Here is a 27,089-nt window from a genome sequence, read left to right on the forward strand (position 1 = left end):
TACCGCCGGGTGCTCCGCCCTGGCCGATCATAGCCACAATATTGAGTTACAAAGATAGGGAGAAGATTCTAGAATATTTCCGTAAAGGTGGAGCGATAAGTAGGGTGTCGGCATCCATTACAGCGTATCTGGATTATACGTTCCTGGTGCAGAAACAACGCTTGAGTTTTGTGGCAGTTAAAAGAAGGTTGCGTGAGACCGGCCTGAATTACAGAGTGCTATACCCAGCGAAACTAAAGGTCCTATACAAGGACAAAGCACTTTTCTTTGAAACTCCAGAGGATGCAGCAATATGGATGGACGGGATGAATTGCAAGGAGGGAGCAGACGACAGGAGGACGGATGAAACAGATAAGTGAATTGATGCTTCCTCCTGGATACACTGTGGAACTAAAGGGTTGATGCTAAGTATAGGTTGCTGAAGGAATACATGGGGACTCAGGGACTGGGACATTGTTCAAAACAGGCTAAAAGAGTATAGAGAGCTCAAGGAAGGGGTCGGACACCTCTGTCAATTGAAGGCATTTAGAGAGTGGAACGAGGGATGCACTGATATTGTATTATTGGGGCGGTACAGAAGAACACGACTTCACCCCCAGTAGGTAGTTTAGTTGGGATATTACTAGTATAGTATCCACCTGCTGCAACCTTTTTACCAGCGAAAGCCGGGAAAAGGGCAAGATGCGAGGGAGCCTGAGATCCAGGGATGGAGGCGGGCAACAGTTGGGAGGGTTTGGGGTTAAGGGAAGGGTAGAAGCTGGGATAGGTAAGTTTAGGGGGATGTTGGGGGAAGGGTGGAGGGCAGTTGGGGGTACAAAGGGACAATGGAAAGATCCTGTGATCACAACCCAGTTTGAGAGGGAGGAGAGGGGTACGGCTGATATGGGGTGACCTGAAGATAGTGACTGGAATATACGGGTGTTAAACAGTTACATCAAACGGAATAAGATTAAGATGTACCTGAAGAGACAAAGAGTAGAAATCTCATTGTTACAAGAAACCCACTTCACCAAAGACAAACCAGAAGTGATAAAGAGGAAATGGAAGGGGACCATGGTGGAAGCAACATATTCTATGTATGCTAGAGGGGTCATAACGTGGATAGCACTTCATGTCCCAGTCAAACTGATACAACAGGAGGTAGAGGCATATGGTAGAATGCTACTACTGAAAGGGCTGGTGGGGAACACAGAGGTAAATATTATCAACATATATTTATACTCCTAACAATGACACTGCGATATACTTCAGGAACCTGTATGCTAAAATTAGTCCCTTTATAGATGTAGCAGTCATAATGGGGGGAGATTTCAACTGTACCTTAGACCCCGGGCTCAACAGATCTGATAAGAAGGTAGCCAAGCCAAATCCGACGGCAAAAGCCCTAGAAACACTTTCACAGGACTTTCATATGATCGAGATATGGAGGAGACTTCACCCACAACACAGGGGGTACTCACATTACTCAGTCCCACATAACCTACATACCAGGTTAGATTACATATTTGTAGCCAGCACATTTGTAGAAGACATGAAAAGTGCAGAGTACAAAGCAGCAGTCCTGTCGGATCATGCGCTGTTGGTTGTGATGTGGCAGGTCTCTCCTCCCAGGTCGAGGACAATGACGTGGAAGCTCAGAGCCGAAGCGCTGAAATACACGATATTTAGAGGAGATCTCAGGGAGATCATAAAGGAATACTTTGAACTCAATACAGGGATTGTGAGGCCTGCTGGCACGGTGTGGGAAGCATTCAAGGTGGTAGAGAGGGCAGAAGCAATCTCAAAGTCGAAAGGATTACAAGGTGGTAGAGTGTGAGAACTGCAAGACAATGAGAAAGAGACAGAGAACATAATGCATGGGGGGGTGGATTCCCCGGAAGTGGCTGAAGCCATACGTCAATTCAAGAAAAATGTAGAACAAATTGGGAAAGGTTGAGTAACTTAAATTATAGGAGATTCATAGAGAGGTAGCATGCGGAAGGCGATAAACCGGGCAGGCTACTGGCTTGGTTGTGCAAGAGTGAAGCTCCCAAACAGGCAATACGGGAAATACAAAGGGGGGACGGATTGATGGAAGACACTCAAGAAGGGGTGAATGAATGCTTCTATAGATATTATCAAGAGTTATACACAAACAAGATGGAGAAAGAGGAAATTGATATATTAGATACACTGGAAGAGATTAATCTGCCTAAACTCAGGGTAACAGATAGAGAGAAATTGGAAGAGTTGGAGCATGTAATCCAGCCCCTACCGACCAATAAGGCCCCGGGGGCAGACTGTCTCCCGAGCGAGTTCTATAAAACATATAAGGCTGATTTACCCCACCCCCCCCCGATGTTGGCCATGCTAAATGAGGCGCTCGACAAAGGTAGGCTGCCAGAGACCCTCAGGGAAGCAATTATCATCCTGCTCCTCAAGCCAGACAAACCGAGTACAGATTGTGGATCCTACAGACCACTATCAATGCTTAATCAGGATAGCAAGATACTCACTGCAGTAATGGCAAACAGCCTGAAGCCGATGATAAATAATCTAGTACATCATGACCAGACAGGATATGTCCCCGTAGGTGCATTTCCGATAATCTCAGGAGGCTAAATCATATCATAGACCAGAGAAAGGGGAGCTCCCAAGAAGTAGTGATAGCTAGATGCGATAAAAGCCTTCGACTCGGTCAAATGGCTGTGGCTGATGCCGGTCTTGAAGGAATGTGGGATTGGGCCAGTATACAGGAAGTGGGCTGAATTACTGTACAACGAACCGGTGGCTCAAGTCCGGACGGGGCCGATCATTTTGGAACGGTGGACTCTGGGCAGTGGCACCAGACAGTGTCCCTGTTCCCCGATGCTCTTTATCCTAGCATTGGAACCTTTTGCGATATACCTGAGGCAACAATATAGTGAGATAGGCATCAGCACAAAAGGAGAACATCATTTGATATCACTATATGCTGATGACATGCTGCTGTATCTGAAATACCCTGAAGAAAACCTACAGTATATTCTGGAGGTACTGGAAAGATATGCGATATTATGAGGCATAACGATCAACCCACAAAAGTCCACTCCACTATATTCCCCCTATGCAGATATGTAGGAGTGCCACAACATGAGCTGCCGGTATTACAAATCAGATGGGTGACTGATACTTTTAGGTACCTTGGAGTGGATATATATCACAACGTCGAGGACGAACACAAGCATAATATGGAAAAGGAGGTTCGGAAGATCGAACGTAGTATGTTATTTTGGGCCCGGTTGCCTCTGACCATGATGGGCAGAGCGGCACTGCTGAAGATGATAGTATTACACAGGCACAATTTCGTGAATGTCCCGTACATGATACCTAAACTGTTCTTCACCAGGGTACAGGGAATATGCAGAGGGTTCATTTGGCACAACTCCAGGAACAGAATAGCACTGTGGAAATTGCAGAACCCGTACAATCAAGTAGGGATTACACTACCTAATTTCGAGGTGTACTACCTGGCAGGCCAGCTCCAATATGTAGCAAGATGGCTATCCGAGGACACCACACCAGAGTCTAGATTGCTGAGGGCGGAGTGTGCACCTTACTTTCTAAATGAGTGGATGTGTTTGGTGGACTCTCCGAAGAGAAAGGGGTCAGCATTGCTGGACCAAGGGAGGATGTTCTGGCATAGGGCCTGCTGCATGATTGGAAGCCCGCTGCCGTGCTCCCTGCAGGTGCCTTTAGTAGCACTGAAGGGGTTCAGACGAACAGTTTAAGAAAGCCATTAGAAAGTGTCAAGGAATGAAAGATTACAACAAATTCAGTTATACATTACCCACAGAGCATACATGACCCCTAAGAAAATTGCTACGTTCACAAACACTACTACACAGAAATGCCCGAAATGTGGGCAGGTGGATGCAGGGATGGTACACATGTTCTGGGCATGCCCGGAAATAGCGAGCTATTGGGAAGAAGTAGCACACCTCCTAGCGAAGAAGGGTATTACATTGGAAGTAGACTCTTTATGGGCATGCATGGTGGGTGGATTCCCAAGACCGTGCAAACTTACACATGTGAGCAAACTCAAGGACCTGGCTTGTATCCCAGCCAAGCGCAGGATAGCAATGGGCTGGAAGGCAAGCAAGAAGCTGAATGTAGAAGTCTGGTGGCGGGACCTCCTGAAATGGCCAGATGCAGAAACAGTGGTGTGGGGGAAGCAGTGGGCAGAGAGGGTGAAGAGGAGGCAGAGACGCTTACAGCTTGGCTGCATTTGGTTGCATCAATGTCGAGCTCTGGACTAAAGGAACCCGAAGCGGATAGCTCCTCTGACAGTGGAGGAAGTGTAGTGATCATAGGCTAGATGAAGGATGTTGCAGATTTGCGAGGCTCTAAAATGAGGGTGGGGAGGGTTGGGGAGAGGGGAAAGTTACAAAATGGTTTTGTTTTGTGCACCGTGTTTTGGAGAGTGTATGTTGATTCATATGGAAAACAATAAAGTATTTAAAAAAAAAGATTTGCAGGCCGATTCATGGAATTAATGTGCGCTGAAAATTCCTGCGCAAGCGTGCAAAACCGTGTGAATCGCAGTGCAAGTGCGAAAATCGCAGCAAAACCCACGCACATCGATTCATGGAAGTCCGTGCGGGAGCAAAATCTGGGATGTGCGCTGAAAAACAGCGTGGCGCACGCCGGCGCACAGGTCATCTAACGGCGTGCGCTACGGGCACAGCGAAAGCGCACATAGCGCAGTGCACATAACAAAAGTAGGCGTAACACGGGGTGGGACACGCGGAATGGGGAACAACGCGTGAAAATGTGGGCATCATGGGGGAAGTACAGGAGGCAAGTGCGCGGAACACCCACACGCTCACCTACAACACGTATTCATGGAATCGAATAGGGCAAACCAGCGCACGGGCAAAGACGCGCACAGGCCTAAACACGTACGCCACACGAAGGCAGGCGGTAGCGTCCCTGCGCATGAAAAAAATGTGCGCCAGAATGTGTGCTAACAAAAAGCACGTAAATACAGCTATGATGATTGTCCCATGCTGTGGCCCTCTAGGACAAATGACGTGCAAAGGGGTACACGACAAACACGAACAACTGCTGTGTCAAAAATAGCGTGTGCGTGTATTTCGGGGGTGCCTGGGAAGTTTCACACGCGATTGACCTTGGGCGAGCAGGGTGCGTGTAAATCTGGGGTTCTCGGGAAGTTTCACATGCGATTGGCCTGGGTACCTGTAAATCTGGGGTGCGCGGGAAGTTTCACACGCGATTGGCCTTGGGCGAGCAGGGTACGTGTATTTGGGGGGTGCGCAGGAAGTTTCACACGCGACAGGCCCTGTGCGAGTGGGGTACGTGTATATCTGGGGTGCAAGGGAGTCCTACACGTGAATTGGCAGTGTGGGTCCTCCCAGGTGTTCTCTCCACACCCTCCACGGCCCCTGCAGGCAGCCCACACCACAGGGGACTACCCTGCACCCCTGGTCATGTCCCGCAGGCAGCCCATCCACCATGGGCATGCCCCCCAGCCAAGCCACATGTCACCTTGCACTACTGATCACCAGCGCATGACCCCCTCCACCACCACCCCCCAGCAGTGCAGGGCACCTGGCAGCAGGCCCCCACTCATGTCCCACTCATGTCCCCTTGCACTCCCACCCCCCAGCAGTGCAAGGCACCTGTCAGCAGGCCCTCACTCATGTCCCCTTGCACCCCCACCCCCCAGCAGTGCAGTGCACCTGCCAGCAGGCCCCCACTCATGTCCCCTTGCACCCCCACCACCCAGCACTGAGGGGCACCTGCCAGCAGGCTCCCACTCATGTCCCCTTGCACACCCACCCCCCAGCACTGAAGGGCACCTGCCAACAGGCCCCCACTCATGTCCCACTCATGTCCCCTTGCACCTCTACCCCCCAGCAGTGCAGGGCACCTGCCAGCAGGCCCCCACTCATGTCCCCTTGCATCCCCACCCCCCAGCAGTGCAGGGCACCTGCCAGCAGGCCCCCACTCATGTCCCCTTATACCCCCACCCCCCAGCACTGAGGGGCACCTGCCAGCAGGCGCCCACTCATGTCCCACGCATGTCCCCTTGGACCCCCTCCCCCCAGCAGTGCAGGGCACCACCAGCAGGCCCCCACTCATGTCCCACGCATGTCCCCTTGCACCACCACCCCCCAGCAGTGCAGGGCACCTGCCAGCAGGCCCCCACTCATGTCCCCTTGCACCCCACCCCCCAGCAGTACAAGGCACACCCCACCCCCCAGCAGTACAGGGCACCTGCCAGCAGGCCCCCACTCATGTCCCCTTGCACCCCCACCCCCAGCAGTGCAGGGCACCTGCCAACAGGCCCCCACTCATGTCCCCTTGCACCCCCACCCCCCAGCAGTACAGGGCGCCTGCCAGCAGGCCCCGATTCATGTCCCTTTACAGCCCCACCCCCCAGCACTGAGGGGCACCTGCCAACAGGCCCCCACTCATGTCCCACTCATGTCCCCTTGTACCCCCACCCCACAGCAGTGCAGGGCACCTGCCAGAAGCCCCCCACTCATGTCCCCTTGCATCCCCACCCCTCAGCAGTGCAGGGCACCTGCCAGCAGGCCCCCACTCATGTCCCCTTGCACCCCCACCCCCCAGCACTGAGGGGCACCTGCCAGCAGGCCCCCACTCATGTCCCCTTGCACTCACTCCCCCCAGCAGTGCAGGGCACCTGCCAGCAGGCCCCCACTCATGTCCCACTCATGTCCCCTTGCACCCCCACACCCAGCAGTGCATGGCACCTGCCAGCAGGCCCCCACCAATGTCCCCTTGCACCCCCACCCCCAGCAGTGCAGGGCACCTGCCAGCAGGCCCCCACTCATGTCCCACTCATGTCCCCTTGCACCCCCAACCCCAAGCAGTGCAGGGCACCTGCCAACAGGCCCCCACTCATGTCCCCTTGCACACCCAGCCCCCAGCACTGAGGGGCACCTGCCAACAGGCCCCCACTCATGTCCCCTTGCACACCCACCCCCCAGCAGTGCGGGGCACCTGCCAGCAGGCCCCCACTCATGTCCCCTTGTGCCCCCAGCACTGAGGGGCACCGGCCAACAGGCCCCCACTCATGTCCCCTTGCACCCCCACCCCCCAGCAGTGCAGGGCACCTGCCAGCACGCCCCCACTCATGTTCCCTTGCACACCCACCCCCCAGCACTGAGGGGCACCTGCCAGCAGACCCTCACTCATGTCCCACTCATGTCCCCTTGCACTCCCAGCCCCCAGCACTGAGGGGCACCTGCTAGCAGGCCCCCACTCATGTCCCACACATGTCCCCTTGCACCCCCACCCCACAGCAGTGCAGGGCACCTGGTAGCAGGCCCCCACTCATGTCCCCTTGCACCCCACCCCCCAGCAGTGCAGGGCACCTGCCAGCAGGCCCCACTCATGTCCCACTCATGTCCCCTTGCACCCCCACCTCCCAGCAGTGCAGGGCACCTACCAACAGGCCCCCACTCATGTCCCACTCATGTCCCCTTGCACACCCACCCCCCAGCACTGAGGGGCACCTGCCAGCAGGCCCCCACTCATGTCCCCTTGCACCCCCACCCCCCAGCACTGAGGGGCACCTGCCAGCAGGCCCCCACTCATTTCCCCTTGCACCCCCACCCCCAGCAGTGCAGGGCACCTGCCAGCAGGCCCCCACTCATGTCCCCTTGCACACCCACCCCCCAGCACTGAGGGGAACCTGCCAGCAGGCCCCCACTCATGCCCCACTCATGGCCCCTTGCACCCCCACCCGACAGCAGTGCAGGGCACCTGCCAGCAGGCCCCCACTCATGTCCCCTTGCACACCCACCCCCCAGCACTGAGGGGCACCTGCCAGCAGGCCCCCACTCATGTCCCACACATGTCCCCTTGCACCCCCACCCCACAGCAGTGCAGGGCACCTGCCAGCAGGCCCCCACTCATGTCCCCTTGCACCCCACCCCCCAGCAGTGCAGGGCACCTGCCAGCAGGCCCCACTCATGTCCCACTCATGTCCCCTTGCACCCCCACCTCCCAGCAGTGCAGGGCACCTACCAACAGGCCCCCACTCATGTCCCACTCATGTCCCCTTGCACACCCACCCCCCAGCACTGAGGGGCACCTGCCAGCAGGCCCCCACTCATGTCCCCTTGCACCCCCACCCCCAGCACTGAGGGGCACCTGCCAGCAGGCCCCCACTCATTTCCCCTTGCACCCCCACCCCCAGCAGTGCAGGGCACCTGCCAGCAGGCCCCCACTCATGTCCCCTTGCACACCCACCCCCCAGCACTGAGGGGAACCTGCCAGCAGGCCCCCACTCATGCCCCACTCATGGCCCCTTGCACCCCCACCCCCCAGCACTGAGGGGCACCTGCCAGCAGGCCCCCATTCATGTCCCACTCATGTCCCCTTGCACCCCCACCCCCCAGCAGTGCAGGGCACCTGCCAGCAGGCCCCCACTCATGTCCGCTTGCATCCCCACCCCCCAGCAGTGCAGGGCACCTGCCAACAGACCCCCACTCATGTCTCACTCATGTCCCCTTGCACCCCCACCCCCCAGCACTGAGGGACACCTGCCAGCAGGCCCCCACTCATGTCCCACGCATGTCCCCTTGCACCCCACCCCCCAGCAGTGCAGGGCACCTGCCAGCAGGCCCCCACTCATGCCCCACTCATGTCCCCTTGCACCCCCACCCCCAGCAGTGCAGGGCACCTGCCAACAGGCCCCCACTCATGTCCCACTCATGTCCCCTTGCACCCCCACCCCCCAGCAGTGCAGGGAACCTGAAAGCAGGCCCCCACTCATGTCCCACTCATGTCTCCTTGCACCCCCACCCCCCCAGCAGTGCAGGGCACCTGCCAGCAGGCCCCCACTCATGTCCCCTTGCACACCCACCCCCAGCAGTGTGGGGCACCTGCCAGCAGGCCCCCACTCATGTCCCCTTGCACACCCACCCCAGCACTGAGGGGCACCTGCCAACAGGCCCCCACTCATGTCCCACTCATGTCCCCTTGCACCCCCACGCCGGTAGTGCAGGGCACCTGCCAGCAGGCCCACACTCATGTTCCCTTGCACACCCACCCCCCAGCACTGAGGGGCACCTGCCAACAGGCCCCCACTCATGTCCCACTCATGTCCCCTTGCACCCCCACCCCACAGCAGTGCAGGGCACCTGCCAGCAGGCCCCCACTCATGTCCCCTTGCATCCCCACCCCTCAGCAGTGCAGGGCACCTGCCAGCAGGCCCCCACTCATGTCCCCTTGCACCCCCACCCCCCAGCACTGAGGGGCACCTGCCAGCAGGCCCCCACTCATGTCCCACTCATGTCCCCTTGTACCCACACCCCCCAGCAGTGCAGGGCACCTGCCAGCAGGCCCCCACTCATGTCCCACTCATGTCCCCTTGCACCCCCACCCCCCAGCAGTGCATGGTACCTGCCAGCAGGCCCCCACCAATGTCCCCTTGCACCCCCACCCCCAGCAGTGCAGGACACCTGCCAGCAGGCCCCCACTCATGTCCCACTCATGTCCCCTTGCACCCCCAACCCCAAGCAGTGCAGGGCACCTGCCAACAGGCCCCACTCATGTCCCCTTGCACACCCAGCCCCTAGCACTGAGGAGCACCTGCCAACAGGCCCCCACTCATGTCCCCTTGCACACCCACCCCCCAGCAGTGCGGGGCACCTGCCAGCAGCCCCCCACTCATGTCCCCTTGTACCCCCACCCCCCGGCACTGAGGGGCACCTGCCAACAGGCCCCCACTCATGTCCCCTTGCACCCCCACCCCCCAGCAGTGCAGGGCACCTGCCAGCACGCCCCCACTCATGTTCCCTTGCACACCCACCCCCCCAGCACTGAGGGGCACCTGCCAGCAGACCCCCACTCACGTCCCACTCATGTCCCCTTGCACCCCCAGCCCCCAGCACTGAGGGGCACCTGCTAGCAGGCCCCCACTCATGTCCCACACATGTCCCCTTGCACCCCCACCCCACAGCAGTGCAGGGCACCTGCCAGCAGGCCCCCACTCATGTCCCCTTGCACCCCACCCCCCAGCAGTGCAGGGCACCTGCCAGCAGGCCCCACTCATGTCCCACTCATGTCCCCTTGCACCCCCACCTCCCAGCAGTGCAGGGCACCTGCCAACAGGCCCCCACTCATGTCCCCTTGCACACCCACCCCCCAGCACTGAGGGGCACCTGCCAGCAGGCCCCCACTCATGTCCCCTTGCACCCCCACCCCCCAGCACTGAGGGGCACCTGCCAGCAGGCCCCCACTCATTTCCCCTTGCACCCCCACCCCCCAGCAGTTCAGGGCACCTGCCAGCAGGCCCCTACTCAGGTCCCCTTGCACCCCCACCCCCAGCAGTGCAGGGCACCTGCCAGCAGGCCCCCACTCATGTCCCCTTGCACACCCACCCCCCAGCACTGAGGGGAACCTGCCAGCAGGCCCCCACTCATGCCCCACTCATGTCCCCTTGCACCCCCACCCCCCAGCACTGAGGGGCACCTGCCAGCAGGCCCCCATTCATGTCCCACTCATGTCCCCTTGCACCCCCACCCCCAGCAGTGCAGGGCACCTGCCAGCAGACCCCCACTCATGTCCCCTTGCACCCCCACCCCCCAGCAGTGCAGGGCACCTGCCAACAGACCCCCACTCATGTCCCACTCATGTCCCCTTGCACCCCCACCCCCCAGCACTGAGGGACACCTGCCAGCAGGCCCCCACTCATGTCCCACGTATGTCCCCTTGCACCCCACCCCCCAGCAGTGCAGGGCACCTGCCAGCAGGCCCCCACTCATGCCCCACTCATGTCCCCTTGCACCCCCACCCCCAGCAGTGCAGGGCACCTGCCAACAGGCCGCAACTCATGTCCCACTCATGTCCCCTTGCACCCCCACCCCCCAGCAGTGCAGGGAACCTGCAAGCAGGCCCCCACTCATGTCCCACTCATGTCTCCTTGCACCCCCACCCCACCAGCAGTGCAGGGCACCTGCCAGCAGGCCCCCACTCATGTCCCCTTGCACACCCACCCCCAGCAGTGTGGGGCACCTGCCAGCAGGCCCCCACTCATGTCCCCTTGCACACCCACCCCAGCACTAAGGGGCACCTGCCAACAGGCCCCCACTCATGTCCCACTCATGTCCCCTTGCACCCCCACCCCGGTAGTGCAGGGCACCTGCCAGCAGGCCCACACTCATGTTCCCTTGCACACCCACCCCCCAGCACTGAGGGGCACCTGCCAGCAGGCCCCCACTCATGTCCCACTCATGTCCCCTTGCACCCCCACCCCCCAGCAGTGCAGGGCACCTGCCAGCAGGCCCCCACTCATGTCCCCTTGCACCCCCACCCCCCAGCAGTGCAGGGCACCTGCCAGCAGGCTCCCACTCATGTCCCCTTGTACACCCACCCCCCAGCACTGAGGGGCACCTGCCAGCAGGCCCCCACTCATGTCCCACTCATGTCGCCTTGCACCCTCACCCCCCAGCACTGAGGGGCACCTGCCAGCAGGCCCCCACTCATGGCCCACTCATGTCCCCTTGCACGCCCACCTCCCAGCACTGAGGGGCACCTGCAGCAGGCCCCCACTCATGTCCCACTCATGTCCCCTTGCACCCCCACCCCCCAGCAGTGCAGGGCACCTGTCGGCAGGCCCTCACTCATGTCCCCTTGCACCCCCACCCCCCAGCAGTGCAGGGCACTTGCCAGCAGGCCCCCACTCATGTCCCCTTGCACCCCCACCCCCCAGCAGTGCAGGGCACCTGCCAGCAGGCCCCCAATCATGTCCCCTTGCACCCCCACCACTGAGGGGCACCTGCCAGCAAGCCCCCACTCATGTCCCACTCATATCTCCTTGTACCCCCACCCCCCATCAGTGCAGGGCACCTGCCAGCAGGCCCCCACTCATGTCCCCTTGCACCCCGACCCCCCAGCAGTGCAGGGCACCTGCCAGCAGGCCCCCACTCATGTCCCCTTGCACCCCCACCCCCCAGCAGTGCAGGCCACCTGCCAGCAGGCCCCCACTCATGTCCCACTCATGTCCCCTTGCACCCCCACCGCCCAGCAGTGCATGGCACCTGCCAGCAGGCCCCCACTCATGTCCCTTTGCACACCCACCCCCCAGCACTAAGGGGCACCTGCCAGCAGGCCCCCACTCATGTCCCACTCATGTCCCCTTGCACACCCACCCCCAGCAGTGTGGGGCACCTGCCAGCAGGCCCCCACTCATGTCCCCTTGCACACCCACCCCAGCACTGAGGGGCACCTGCCAACAGGCCCCCACTCATGTCCCACTCATGTCCCCTTGCACCCCCACCCCGGTAGTGCAGGGCACCTGCCAGCAGGCCCACACTCATGTTCCCTTGCACACCCACCCCCCAGCACTGAGGGGCACCTGCCAGCAGGCCCCCACTCATGTCCCACTCATGTCCCCTTGCACCCCCACCCCCCAGCAGTGCAGGGCACCTGCCAGCAGGCCCCCACTCATGTCCCCTTACACCCCCACCCCCCAGCAGTGCAGGGCACCTGCCAGCAGGCTCCCACTCATGTCCCCTTGTACACCCACCCCCCAGCACTGAGGGGCACCTGCCAGCAGGCCCCCACTCATGTCCCACTCATGTCGCCTTGCACCCTCACCCCCCAGCACTGAGGGGCACCTGCCAGCAGGCCCCCACTCATGGCCCACTCATGTCCCCTTGCACGCCCACCTCCCAGCACTGAGGGGCACCTGCAGCAGGCCCCCACTCATGTCCCACTCATGTCCCCTTGCACCCCCACCCCCCAGCAGTGCAGGGCACCTGTCGGCAGGCCCTCACTCATGTCCCCTTGCACCCCCACCCCCCAGCAGTGCAGGGCACTTGCCAGCAGGCCCCCACTCATGTCCCCTTGCACCCCCAACCCCCAGCAGTGCAGGGCACCTGCCAGCAGGCCCCCAATCATGTCCCCTTGCACCCCCACCACTGAGGGGCACCTGCCAGCAAGCCCCCACTCATGTCCCACTCATATCTCCTTGTACCCCCACCCCCCATCAGTGCAGGGCACCTGCCAGCAGGCCCCCACTCATGTCCCCTTGCACCCCGACCCCCCAGCAGTGCAGGGCACCTGCCAGCAGGCCCCCACTCATGTCCCCTTGCACCCCCACCCCCCAGCAGTGCAGGCCACCTGCCAGCAGGCCCCCACTCATGTCCCACTCATGTCCCCTTGCACCCCCACCGCCCAGCAGTGCATGGCACCTGCCAGCAGGCCCCCACTCATGTCCCTTTGCACACCCACCCCCCAGCACTAAGGGGCACCTGCCAGCAGGCCCCCACACATGTCCCACTCATGTCCCCTTGCACCCCCACCCCCCAGCAGTGCAGGCACCTGCCAGCAGGCCCCCACTCATGTCCCCTTGCACCCCCACCCCCCAGCAGTGCAGGGCACCTGCCAGCAGGCTCCCACTCATGTCCCCTTGCACACCCACCCCCCAGCACTGAGGGGCACCTGCCAGCAGGCCCCCACTCGTGTCCCACTCATGTCCCCTTGCACCCCCACCCCCCAGCACTGAGGGGCACCTGCCAGCAGGCCCCCACTCATGGCCCACTCATGTCCCCTTGCACCCCCACCCCCCAGCACTGAGGGGCACCTGCCAGCAAGCCCCCACTCATGTCCCCTTGCACACCCGTCCCGCCAGCACTGAGGGGCACCTGCCAGCAGACCCCCACTCATGTCCCACTCATGTCCCCTTGCACCCCCAGCCCCCAGCACTGAGGGACACCTGCTAGCAGGCCCCCACTCATGTCCCACACATGTCCCCTTGCACCCCCACCCCCCAGCAGTGCAGGACACCTGCCAGCAGGCCCCCACTCATGTCCCCTTGCACCCCACCCCCCAGCAGTGCAGGGCACCTGCCAGCAGGCCCCACTCATGGCCCACTCATGTCCCCTTGCACCCCCACCTCCATGCAGTGCAGGGCACCTGCCAACAGGCCCCCACTCATGTCCCCTTGCACACCCACCCCCCAGCACTGAGGGGCACCTTCCAGCAGGCCCCCACTCATGTCCCCTTGCACCCCCACCCCCCAGCAGTTCAGGGCACCTGCCAGCAGGCCCCTACTCATGTCCCCTTGCACCCCCACCCCCAGCAGTGCAGGGCACCTGCCAGCAGGCCCCCACTCATGTCCCCTTGCACACCCACCCCCCACCACTGAGGGGAACCTGCCAGCAGGCCCCCACTCATGCCCCACTCATGTCCCCTTGCACCCCCACCCCCCAGCACTGAGGGGTACCTGCCAGCAGGCCCCCATTCATGTCCCACTCATGTCCCCTTGCACCCCCACCCCCAGCACTGAGGGGCACCTGCCAGCAGGCCCCCACTCGTGTCCCACTCATGTCCCCTTGCACCCCCACCCCCCAGCACTGAGGGGCACCTGCCAGCAGGCCCCCACTCGTGTCCCACTCATGTCCCCTTGCACCCCCACCCCCCAGCACTGAAGGGCACCTGCCAGCAGGCCCCCACTCATGGCCCACTCATGTCCCCTTGCACCCCCACCCCCCAGCACTGAGGGGCACCTGCCAGCAAGCCCCCACTCATGTCCCCTTGCACACCCGTCCCGCCAGCACTGAGGGGCACCTGCCAGCAGACCCCCACTCATGTCCCCTTGCACCCCCACCCCCCAGCAGTGCAGGGCACCTGCCAGCAGGCCCCCACTCATGTCCCCTTGCACCCCCACCCCCCAGCAGTGCAGGGCACCTGCCAACAGACCCCCTCTCATGTCCCACTCATGTCCCCTTGCACCCCCACCCCCCAGCACTGAGGGACACCTGCCAGCAGGCCCCCACTCATGTCCCACGCATGTCCCCTTGCACCCCCACCCCCCAGCAGTGCAGGGCACCTGCCAGCAGGCCCCCACTCATGTCCCACTCATGTCTCCTTGCGCCCCCACCCCCCCAGCAGTGCAGGGCACCTGCCAGCAGGCCCCCACTCATGTCCCCTTGCACACCCACCCCCCAGCAGTGTGAGGCACCTGCCAGCAGGCCCCCACTCATGTCCCCTTGCACACCCATCCCCCAGCACTGAGGGGCACCTGCCAGCAGGCCCCCACTCATGTCCCACTCATGTCCCTTTGCACCCCCACCCCCCAGCACTGAGGGGCACCTGCCAGCAGGCCCCCACTCATGGCCCACTCATGTCCCCTTGCACCCCCACCCCCCAGCACTGAGCGGCACCTGCCAGCAGGCCCCCACTCATGTCCCACTCATGTCCCCTTGCACCCCCACCCCCCAGCAGTGCAGGGCACCTGCCAGCATGCCCCACTCATGTCCCCTTGCACCCCCACCCCCCAGCAGTGCAGGGCACTTGCCAGCAGGCCCCCACTCATGTCCCCTTGCACCCCCACCCCCCAGCAGTGCAGGGCACCTGTCAGCAGGCCCCCAATCATGTTCCCTTGCAGCCCCACCCCCCAGCAGTGCAGGGCACCTGCCAGCAGGCCCCACTCATGTCCCACTCATGTCTCCTTGCACCCCCACCCCCCAGCAGTGCATGGCACCTGCCAGCAGGCCCCCACTCATGTCCCTTTGCACACCCACCCCCCAGCACTGAGCGGTACCTGCCAGCAGGCCCCCACTCATGTCCCACTCATGTCCCCTTGCACCCCCAGCCCCCAGCAGTGCAGGCACCTGCCAGCAGACCCCCACTCATGTCCCCTTGCACCCCCACCCCCCAGCAGTGCAGGGCACCTGCCAGCAGGCTCCCACTCATGTCCCCTTGCACACCCACCCCCCAGCACTGAGGGGCACCTGCCAGCAGGCCCCCACTCATGTCCCACTTATGTCCCCTTGCACCCCCACCCCTCAGCACTGAGGGGCACCTGCCGGCAGGCCCCCACTCATGGCCCACTCATGTCCCCTTGCACCCCCACCCCCCAGCACTGAGGGGCACCTGCCAGCAGGCCCCCACTCATGTCCCACTCATGTCCCCTTGCACCCCCACCCCCCAGCAGTGCAGAGCACCTGCCAGCAGGCCCCCACTCATGTCCCACTCATGTCCCCTAGCACCCCCACCCCCCAGCAGTGCAGGGCACCTGCCAGCAGGCCTCCACGCATGTCCCCTTGCACCCCCACCACTGAGGGGCACCTGCCAGCAGGCCCCCACTCATGTCCCACTCATGTCCCCTTTACCCCCACCCCCCATCAGTGCAGGGCACCTGCCAGCAGGCCCCCACTCATGTCCCCTTACACCCCCACCCCCCAGCAGTGCAGGGCACAAGCCTGCAGGCCCCCACTCATGTCCCTTTGCACACCCACCCCCCAGCACTGAGGGGCACCTGCCAGCAGGCCCCCACTCATGTCCCACTCATGTCCCCTTGCACCTCCACCCCCCAGCACTGAGGGGCACCTGCCAGCAGGCCCCAATCAGGTCCCACTCATGTTCCCTTGCACCCCCACCCCCGAGCAGTGCAGGGCACCTGCCAGCAGGCCCCCACTCATGTCCCACTCATGTCCCCTTGCACCCCCACCCCCCTGCAGTGCAGGGCACCTGCCAACAGGCCCCCACTCATGTCCCACTCATGTCCCCTTGCACCCCCACCCCCCAGCAATGCAGGGCACCTGCCAGCAGGCCCCCACTCATGTCCCCTTGCACCCTCACCCCCCAGCACTGAGGGGCACCTGCCAACAGGCCCCCACTCATTTCCCACTCATGTCCCCTTGCACCCCCACCCCCCAGCAGTGCAGGGCACCTGCCAGCAGGCCCCCACTAATGTCCCCTTGCACCCCCACCCCCAGCAGTGCAGGGCACCTGCCAGCAGGACCCCACTCATATCCCCTCGCACCCCCACCTTCCAGCACTGAGGGGCACCTGCCAGCAGGCCCCGACTCATGTCCCCTTGCACACCCACCCCCCAGCAGTGCATGGCACCTGCCAGCAGGCCCCCACTCATGTCCCTTTGCACACCCACCCCCCAGCACTGAGGGGCACCTGCCAGCAGGCCCCCACTCATGTCCCACTCATGTCCCCTTGCACCCCCACCCCCCAGCAGTGCAGGCACCTGCCAGCAGGCCCCCACTCATGTCCCCTTGCACCCCCACCCCCAAGCAGTGCAGGGCACCTGCCAGCAGGCTCCCACTCATGTCCCCTTGCACACCCACCCCCCAGCACTGAGGGGCACCTGCCAGCAGGCCCCCACTCATGTCCCACTCATGTCCCCTTGCACCCCCACCCCCCAGCACTGAGGGGCACCTGCCAGCAGGCCCCCACTCATGTCCCACTCATGTCCCCTTGCACCCCCACCGCCCAGCAGTGCAGGCACCTGCCATCAGGCCCCCACTCATGTCCCCTTGCACCCCCACTCCCAGCAGTGCAGGGCACCTGCCAGCAGGCTCCCACTCATGTCCCCTTGCACCCCCACCCCCAGCACTGAGGGGCACCTGCCAGCAGGCCCCCACTCATGTCCCACTCATGTCCCCTTGCACCCCCACCCCCCAGCAGTGCAGGGCACCTGCCAGCAGGCCCCCACTCATGTCCCTTTGCACACCCACCCCCCATCACTGAGAGGCACCTGCCAGCAGGCCCCCACTCATGTCCCACTCATGTCCCCTTGCACCTCCACCCCCCAGCACTGAGGGGCACCTGCCAGCAGGCCCCCACTCAGGTCCCACTCATGTTCCTTTGCACCCCCACCCCCGAGCAGTGCAGGGCACCTGCCAGCAGGTCCCCACTCATGTCCCACTCATGTCCCCTTGCACCCCCACCCCCCAGCAGTGCAGGGCACCTGCCAACAGGCCCCCACTCATGTCCCACTCATATCCCCTTGCACCCCCACCCCCCAGCAGTGCAGGGCACCTGCCAGCAGGCCCCCACTCATGTCCCCTTGCACCCTCACCCCCCAGCACTGAGGGGCACCTGCCAACAGGCCCCCACTCATTTCCCATTCATGTCCCCTTGCACCCCCACCCCCCAGCAGTGCAGGGCACCTGCCAGCAGGCCCCCACTCATGTCCCCTTGCACCCCCACCCCCCAGCAGTGCAGGGCACCTGCCAGCAGGACCCCACTCATATCCCCTCGCACCCCCACCCTCCAGCACTGAGGGGCACCTGCCAGCAGGCCCCGACTCATGTCCCCTTGCACACCCACGCCCCAGCAGTGAAATGGCTATCTCATGACACAAACCAAAAGTCAACTATGTACATCAACACATGTCCGCCACACGAAGGCAGGCGGTAGTGTCCCTGCGCTAACAAAAAGCCTGTATATACAGCTCTGATGAATGTCCCATACTGTGGCCCTCTAGGACAAATGACGTGCAAAGGGGTACGCGACAAACACGGACACCCGCTGTGTCAAAAATAGCGTGTATTTCGGGGGTGCGCGGGAAGTTTCACACGCGATTGTGCCTGGGCGAGCGGGGTACGTGTACTTCAGGGGCTCGCGGGAAGTTTTACACATGATTGTGCCTGGGTGAGCGGGGTACGTGTACTTCAGGGGCTCGCGGAAAGTTTTACACGCGATTGTGCCTGGGCGAGCGGGGTACGTGTACTTCAGGGGCTCGCAGGAAGTTTTACACGCGATTGGGCCTGGGCGAGCGGGGTACGTGTATTACTGGGGTGGGCGGGGAAGTACAGGAGGCAAATGCGCGGAACGCCCACACGCACGCACCAAAAAAGACACGCTAATCCGGAAACACATACGCCAGCAGGAAGCAGGCGTACGTGGACCCGCGCATCATAAAAGTGCGCGCAAACAACAAGCAAGATCAGACGCCAGGAAGAACATACCGTTCCTAGCAGCAGTGGTCGTGGGATACAGCAGGAGGAGGAGGAGGATAGTCAGGCCCAGAATTTTCACACCCAGAACCGCCCTTTTTGGCATGCCTGATGACCAGGTGTATGGGAGGTATAGGTTTCCACCTCACATAATACTCGTCCTGGTCAGTGAGTGGGAGGATGACCTCACATCACCCACCCTCTGCTCCCAAGCACTCAGCCCCCTGGAGAAGGTCCTCAATGTACTGCACTTTTTGGCCACCGGATCATTTCAGCGGACAAGTGCCATAGTGGGGAGGGGGTGTCACAGGCCACGCAGTCACGCTGCCTACACCAGGTCTTGGCCATCATGACTGCACGCCCATCAGTCCGCAGGCACATATACCTGCCCAGAACACCTGCAGAAAGGCAGGCTGCCGTCCAGGATTTCTACGGAGTGGCACAATTCCCCAAAGTCATAGGTGCCATTGATTGCACCCATGTGGCTCTACGTCCCCCCAGGGCATCAGAGCACATCTATAGAAACCGCAAGCACTGGCATTCCATCAACGTCCAGGTAGTATGTGATGCCAAGGGAATCATCACCTCAGTATATGCCAACTATCCAGGGTCCACCCACGACAGTTTCATTTACAGAATGTCAACCCTAAACCGGGACCTAGAAGCTGGGCGGCATTGGCGATACATGGCTGCTCGGTGAGTATAAATGCCACAGCACATGCATGCATGCCAGATACTGAGTAATGTCACAACCCTACTAATGATACCCATCGCCACCTCCCCAGGGGACAGTGCCTAACCTCTGAGCACCAACATGATGACGCCAATTCGGAACCCCACCACGCCACCCGAGGTAAGATACAACAAAGCCCATATTGTAACCCGGGGCATAGTGGAGCGCACATTCGGAGTTCTCAAGTCATGCTTTCGCTCCCTTGACCCTTCTGGTGGGCAGCTGTTATACGCTCCCCCAGTAGTGTGCAGTATCATAGTGGCAGCATGTGTCCTGCACAATGTTGCAACACGCCGGGGACTGCCGGTGGACATGGTGGTGCCCCCACATCCCCAACCACATGCACGTCCGCTGCGCATGGGAGGGGAAAGGGCATGGGGTGAGGCAGCCCGAACGCAGCTGGTGGCTAATTACTTCACTTAGAATCACACCCCTGTGGAGTGCACATAGCCCTGCCACATACCAGCTGACAATTGATGATGACACAAGGGACAGTGAACTGTCTCAACCATACCAGCCTGGGATTGGTCACCTGGAAGTGTCACAATGTGTGCATCCCTACCTACAGAAACACCACCAATGCTGTGTCATCAAAAGACACATATGCTGCTAAATGCATTACCCCCTTGCAAAATACAACATGAGAATAGTGCCATGTCACCCAACCTCTCCCCAGCACCACCACCCAACACACCATGGCATGTCATGCTATGTGAGAGCAAACAAAGCAATCCCGAAAACCTGACATAAGTGTCACAAAGTACAGTGTCCCTAATGGAAACTGGCCACACACAATATGCTCCCAGTAATGTTGAACTAACAACACACATGACCAAATACTTACCAACAATACAATGCAGCTACACAAGCTCAAACATAACTAAAACATGACAGTACTAAGTTAAAGTAGTCGTAGTCTTACAACCTGAATATGCCACCGCATTGCCCCCTTCCAACTGTAGTCTTGCAGGCTTCAGAACTTGTCTGTGTACTGCATACAACATGAACTCCATCTCCGAAGTAGACGGCCTTGTGAAGACATGAGGAATGAACCTGCAAATTCAGAGGGAGACATGAAAGCAGAAGCATACATAATTCCAACATGCAGTGTACAATACAACAACAATATACACAAGGAATGTCTACACAGTATTGACTACAGACTGCCCACACAGCTCATGGGAGCCCAACATCACTGTGTACATCACTGTCACTTGGTCATACCCTTTGTAAGCCCATGGAAACGGGAAGCAGGAGGCGTGTGTGTCTCACGAACCCAAGCATCGAACCCAAACTCAGGACAAGCCTGCATGTGCCCAGCCGGAATACAGTGGATGCCCACGGGAGCCACACAAGGCAACACACTGTTAAAAAATAATCAAAATTAAAAAATAAAAAATAAAAAAATCAAAAATCAAAAATCAAAAATCAAAAATCAAAAATCAAAAATGGCCATGTGGGGGCCAGGAGGGGGAGGCCACCCAGGAGGTCTGAGGACAGGGTGCGCACTAACAGCCGCCTGTGTGGATGTTGGGAAAAAAAACACCTCCATGGGCTCATGGCCTGCACGGCTATGCCAATGTGGGAGAACTGCTGCTGTCGCTCTCATTACCCTCTGGTGTTGCCACAGGAGGTGGTGGTGCTATGGGAGGCAGCCCACGCAAAGCCCTGGTATGGTCCTCCATGGCAGCAAGCATGCGGGTGTGGAAGGTCTCGTTCTGGAGGATTATAGTGCAGAGACCTGATGTGATGCACGGATCTCCTCCCGAGTTGCCTGGATCTCAGCTGAGAGCGAACGTGTGAGCCGCTCCAGCTGCTGTTCTGTCCTCAAGTTAGTGGAAGTCTCAAGGTCAACAAGAGTCTCCCTGAGGTGATGGAGTTCTACCGTCAGGGCTTCCCTGTGGCCCTGGGACTCTATTGATATCGATTGGCGTAGAGTCTCCAGTGCCGCCCGTCTGTCCCTGTTGGACTCCAACATGTCCTCCCTGTGTGATTGGCAAATGGAGTCGGTTGCCTGCTGTAGTAGCTCCATCTGCCTTTCAGGGGGGACAATGGATACCCATGCGGTATTGCCTGGTGGCGTACGGCCACCGCGTCGGCGGGCACCACACCTGTTGGGGGCAAGGCGATCTGCGCCTTGCTGTGCCGGCACTGCCTGAGACTGCAGGACTGCATTCTCCCTCTGATCTGCTGGCCCAGGAACAGGATCAGATGTTGTGGAGTGTGACCCTGCACCCGTAACCGCCAAAGGCTAACTAACCAACACTGACATCCCCATAGAGGGTTCTACACCTGGTGCAGGTGGGTTGGACAGAACAGAACCCCTTCCAGAAACACTTACCTGCGACGCCACATAGGTCTCATCATCCGAATCAACACCTGAATAGAGGTCTGGGGAGGTGCACCCAGAGACACCCCTGGACAGAATCGTCTGCAGCAAGAGTGGGTTCTCACCCACCACCACACCACATCCCCCACTGGTGGCTGGTTGTGCCTCAGGTTCCTCCTGGGTCTGCACCATCTCCTCAACCTCAACAGCATCAAGTGCGTCATCCCCTGCAAAAACATGAAAGACAAAAAATGGAAAGAGGCATTAGCACCATAGCACACAAATAGACCTGACAAGCTACAGAACCAGTACATGATTTACACATGTCCCACATGACTATAACCATCCATGCATGCACAGTCACAGACTTGGAAGGGGAGGCAAAAGTCTGACACTGATGACACCAAGATGGAAGAGCAACACATTTTCTGCATGCTGGGTAGCACTGCCATCACACATTGGCCTGTGAGTGGCATGTCCTATACACATAAATGGCACATGCCATCACACAGATGGCATGTACCATAGCCATGGTACATTCCACAAGTACATCCATATGTCAGTTAATGAGTACTGTCACCCATCCATGTGAGATGGACATGAAGAGATGAAAAATGACACATAGTGTGAAAAGATACGCCATGTGCCACACACTGCAACACATCCAGTGTACAAAAATACAGTGATTGCAGGGCCATGTACACATCAATGGTTGTGCACTTCAACATGACAGGAAACAACTAGCATGTTCCACATTCAAACAGGCCCAAAAACATCATGTGATCAGGACAATACTCATTCAGCCTGAATGGTCAAATCATTCAACTACCAAGGTGACACATGTGGGCCAATGTGGGGTTCTTCAATGACAGAAGCATGTCACATATGTCACAATAGGGCTGAGGAATGTGTTGCAAAAGTGGGAGAATTGAAACAATCAGCCTGAAAGAACACTGAAAAATACAAACAATGTTGTTGCATGATGCCACCTCAAGGGCAACTGTCGTAATGTTGCGCTAAATTACTACTGTGGGCAGAAGGGATAGTGTCACACCCAAATTCAAGGCCGCAGAATGTTTTGGATGAAGCACATGGGTGACCCATACTACTCAGTCACACATACCCTCACCTGCCACTCAATCAGAACCCGTCACCCAAACAACATACACATGCATTACACACACACGCATGGTAACTCACTGGACAATGTGTCATAATTGGGTAGTTCTCCCACACCTCGGATCTGTTCCTCTGTGACGAAGGTCCCAGCAACAGACTCATGTTCAGTGAGTTTGTTGTCCTCTTGTGGAGACCCACCGCCAGTCACCAGAGCAGCGGCATGACTTGAGGCCAGCTTGTCCTTTGCTCTGCGTTTCAGGTCGTTCCACTGCTTGTAGCAATCATCAGCTGAGCGCCTCACAAATCCAAGGGCACTTATGTGGTTGGCAATGGTCTGCCAGTGTGCCTTACGTTGACCAGGTGTGGTCTTGGACCCTGCAGTCACCACCATTTCGTGGCTATGTTGCAACACATAGCTCACAAGTGCATTAAGTTCCGAAATCATTGAAGCAAGGCTTCCTTGAGGTACCGGAGTGTGTAGCCGTGCCTGGGGTCTCAGCCTGTTGTGCCAGAGCACCCTTCTTCCTCTTTTTAGAAGGTGGATGTTAGGGAGAATTCTCTGTTTAGGCTGAATTTCCTAACCTAGTTAGTCCCCCAGCAGCTTTGCTGGATTTCTGGAGTTTGTTTTTTTTCCATCCTGCCAAGAGTGAGACTCTTTTACTCCCACTCTTGGACATGAATGTGGTTAATTCCTTTGAATGACAATGTGTTTTATGGGCTATGGGGTCTTTTACTCCATAGGGTCTCACATGTTTTGCTATGTGTGTTACACTGCACCCTCTATGCTGTAACACCGGGGCGTCCTAGAGGACCCCCACCATAGACTCCATACCCTGGGACTGACTACTGTCTCCCAGGGCATGTAAAGTCACCATTGGCTTTACTAGACCTAAATCTACTAACAGAACTAGTACAAACCATACTATTGTGGACGTACTGGTAGGGGTAATTCGATTACCCCTGGGTCTGTTATTCGAGGGGGCACTGTCCCGTCCCCCCTCGTCGAGTTTTGGCTGGTGGCAGTGGAAACTACTTGTTATATTCGACCCCGAATATAGCTCTATGGGATTCTTCCCATTGTTGGAGGTTAATACTGTTTCTCGTTAGTCTCTAACATACCACCGGTTTATTTGTCTTAAATAAATCTATCGGTTGGTATTTTCTGCCAGAACTCGGTTTTTAAAATGGCGTCTGTGTTCGTCTCTGTAACTCCTAAACCAAAGGTTGAGCCCTTTGTTCCACTTTTGGCGGGCTTCTGCACAGAGGCCCATTCTGTCTGGGTACCACAGAGGGTGTGGGAGGGGGTTTAGGCACCCTGGACTGAGTTTCCTTGCCAACTCAAGTCGCACTCTGGTGTGATTGGCCCAAGTGGTGAGCCACCACGTGTTTTGATTGACAGCTAGGCTGAATGAATGGGGGTTTTCTGCATAAAAGCAGGGCTTTTGGGACTGGATCTTCAGAAGTCACCACAGGACCTAAGAATCTGACGAGGGTAAAGCTGAGCCGACCTGCAACGATGACACCTCCCGTGGAGCCCTGCTGAACCGACTCACCACTTCCCGACGACAGAGGAGATCTCCCCGCCGGAGAGTCTTCTTCCCCTGACTGGTGGGCACAACCAGTCCCCTTTGCTTTTTCTTCGCTTCCAGGGCGTAGTGGTCGAATTGCCCGTGCTGAGCACCCTGGCAACCGGATAGCCACTAGCCCATACCGCAACCAAAAGGTGGTGCCTTGTGACGGAGCACTCCGCGGCTGGTCTCTTCCCTGGTGGTGCAACGATCTTCAACTTTCCTTCGACGACGAGATCATCTCTTTTCTTGGCAAAGCCCCGACTTGCATCCACCACTAGGAACAACTGCCCCCACCGGAGCTGTCTCTCCACATACAAGGTACCGTGTCCTCCTGGCTTCCCTTGTGACGGTTAGCATGAGGTGTCTTAATCCTCGCCTCTCCATTGGGTCGCCTCCAAGCTTTCGTAATTTTCTGTTCTGAACTGGTCCAAGCTTTCTATAACAATTTGCGACAAAGATTCAAAGTGCATTCCCACTATGATACTTTTTGGGACATATCGCCTTGCCTCTCTCCGAGTGGGCCTGGCCTCTGAACTTTGCGATCTACAGTAGACCCTGCCTTACTTGCATTGCATTTGTTCATAAAAGTGTTGGTACCGAGTTGATTTCATTCCCTGCCTTTTCTCTCCCATCCTAACGAATATTAGAGTGCCATCTAGGTTAAAGCATTCCCCTCTGTCTGCAAATAAGTGGTGCCGTTGAACCTAGACTTGTCGAACTATTGTTAGGGGGATTGATTTACTTATAGTAATTGTAATTGAAGTTGTTTGCTGTATTAGTGCCAGAGTGTTTTCCATAGATGTGTTGTTATGAATAAATACCTATATATCTTTACACCCAAGCTCTGTTCCGTGTTTGCTTGTTCTACTGTGTAAATTGCCCTATTTTGTATACTCCACCTACTGCCTAACTTTTCTTGAGAGAGGTCTGACTGCTCAGCCACAGCTACCAGGTGAAACTGTGTGGTACAGACAGCTACCAAGTGGTTTTACTGCCAACACCTGTAAGCCAAACTTTTTGCAGTGGTCCCAGAGGGAACTGCACATGTTTTCCGCTTAACAGTGGAGCGGAGCAAGAGTGGCTAACGCCGCTCTGGTCAGTAGGGGCAGAATCACCGGTGGACTGGGTTGTTGGAGTGTGCGAATGCACATTGACCATAGGACTTGGTGCAGGCATTGTCTGAAGTGTGATGTTGGCAGGGGGAACATCAGTATGATAGACCAGGACCGACACTGTCCTGGCTGGGAGAGTCAGAGCTGGGGCGGATGGAGCTGCAGCTGCCCCTGCAGCCTCACCACCCTGCATACTTGGGGCAGCAGATGACATAGCTGCCCCAGATCCACGTGGCTTGGTGACAACTTGCACCGCCACACGTGGCTTAGACTTGCTGACCTGGAAGTCAGCCAGGGAGTCATCCTGTGCCAGGTCAGGTGCCACAATGGGCTGGTCCAACAAGGGCTGAGCTGGGATGGCCTCAGCCACGTTTCCCTCAACCATGGGGGGGGCATGGGTGTCCCTGATTGGTCCTCCATACATGGGGGTCTAGGGGCACCCTGCAAATCCTGGCGGCCACGTCCCCTACCGCGCCCACTACGTCCACCTTTTGAAGGTCGGCCACCTTTGCCTCCCTTACCGCTTGGTCGCCTCCCTACCATGGCACTGATGTTGTTGTATGTATGGGAGGAGCAGTAAACTATTGTCCTGGGCAATTGGAGGTCAAAGGGGTAGGCTACTAGATGGAATTCGTACCCTAGTGCTCTAACAAGGCTGTCTGTGACCCCTGGGGGAAGATGACGGGTCACGCAATGCACAGGCAGCCCAAAAACAAAAATAAACGTGCATGCAACCCCTCGTAGACCACGTGCGTAGAAAAATGAACCCGCGCTACGCTGTGGCACCCAGAAACACAAAAATAAGCGTACGCATGATACACGCAGCCTACAATGACCTCTGAAGGGGTACGCGACACACGGGGCAAGCACAATTGCTAAGTACGTGCGGAACTCACTGTCTGCCTGGAAAAAGAACGTGAAAAATACGCGTGTGTGCACGTTGGCAACACTCCCGCCAAAAGAAGAATTGTACGCTGTCTATGGAGACAGGACAAAAGGAGAAGTGAACACTGTTTGAGGAAACAGGCACAAAAAAAGTAGAAAAATGAAAGCTGTCAGAGGTAACAGGGAGTACGAACTTGAAACGCTGTGAAGTAATCGCGTGTGAACCGACAAGAAGTACAGAGTCCACCCACTCGCTCTCCACAAAAAGCACGTACAAGGAAATGGCATCCTACACGTACCTTTTAAACCGGCCCACACGTACACGTCACTTACGGGTGTACGTGCCCATTCCTCCAATTACACGCGCTGACACTCGGACGTGCAGCTTTTCCACGTGTGCTCTGTCATCACGTGCTATGAGGGAAACACCCGCGCGTGTCACGTCACAGACGCGCTTACGCACTAAGGGCCTTTGGTCCAATGAAATCGCGTACGTGACGTGCAAGATTTTCACGTGCCAAATCACTCTGTATCAAGCTGGCCACACGTTCACACACGGAAGACCACGCTCCTGCCCAGAAGGCCGAATCACTGCCCCCCAGAGCCCCGAGCACGCTCCCA

The sequence above is a fragment of the Ambystoma mexicanum genome, chromosome 5p, assembly GCF_040938575.1.
Source record: "Ambystoma mexicanum isolate Mex_15411 chromosome 5p, UKY_AmexF1_1, whole genome shotgun sequence".
NCBI classification, from domain to species: domain Eukaryota; kingdom Metazoa; phylum Chordata; class Amphibia; order Caudata; family Ambystomatidae; genus Ambystoma; species Ambystoma mexicanum.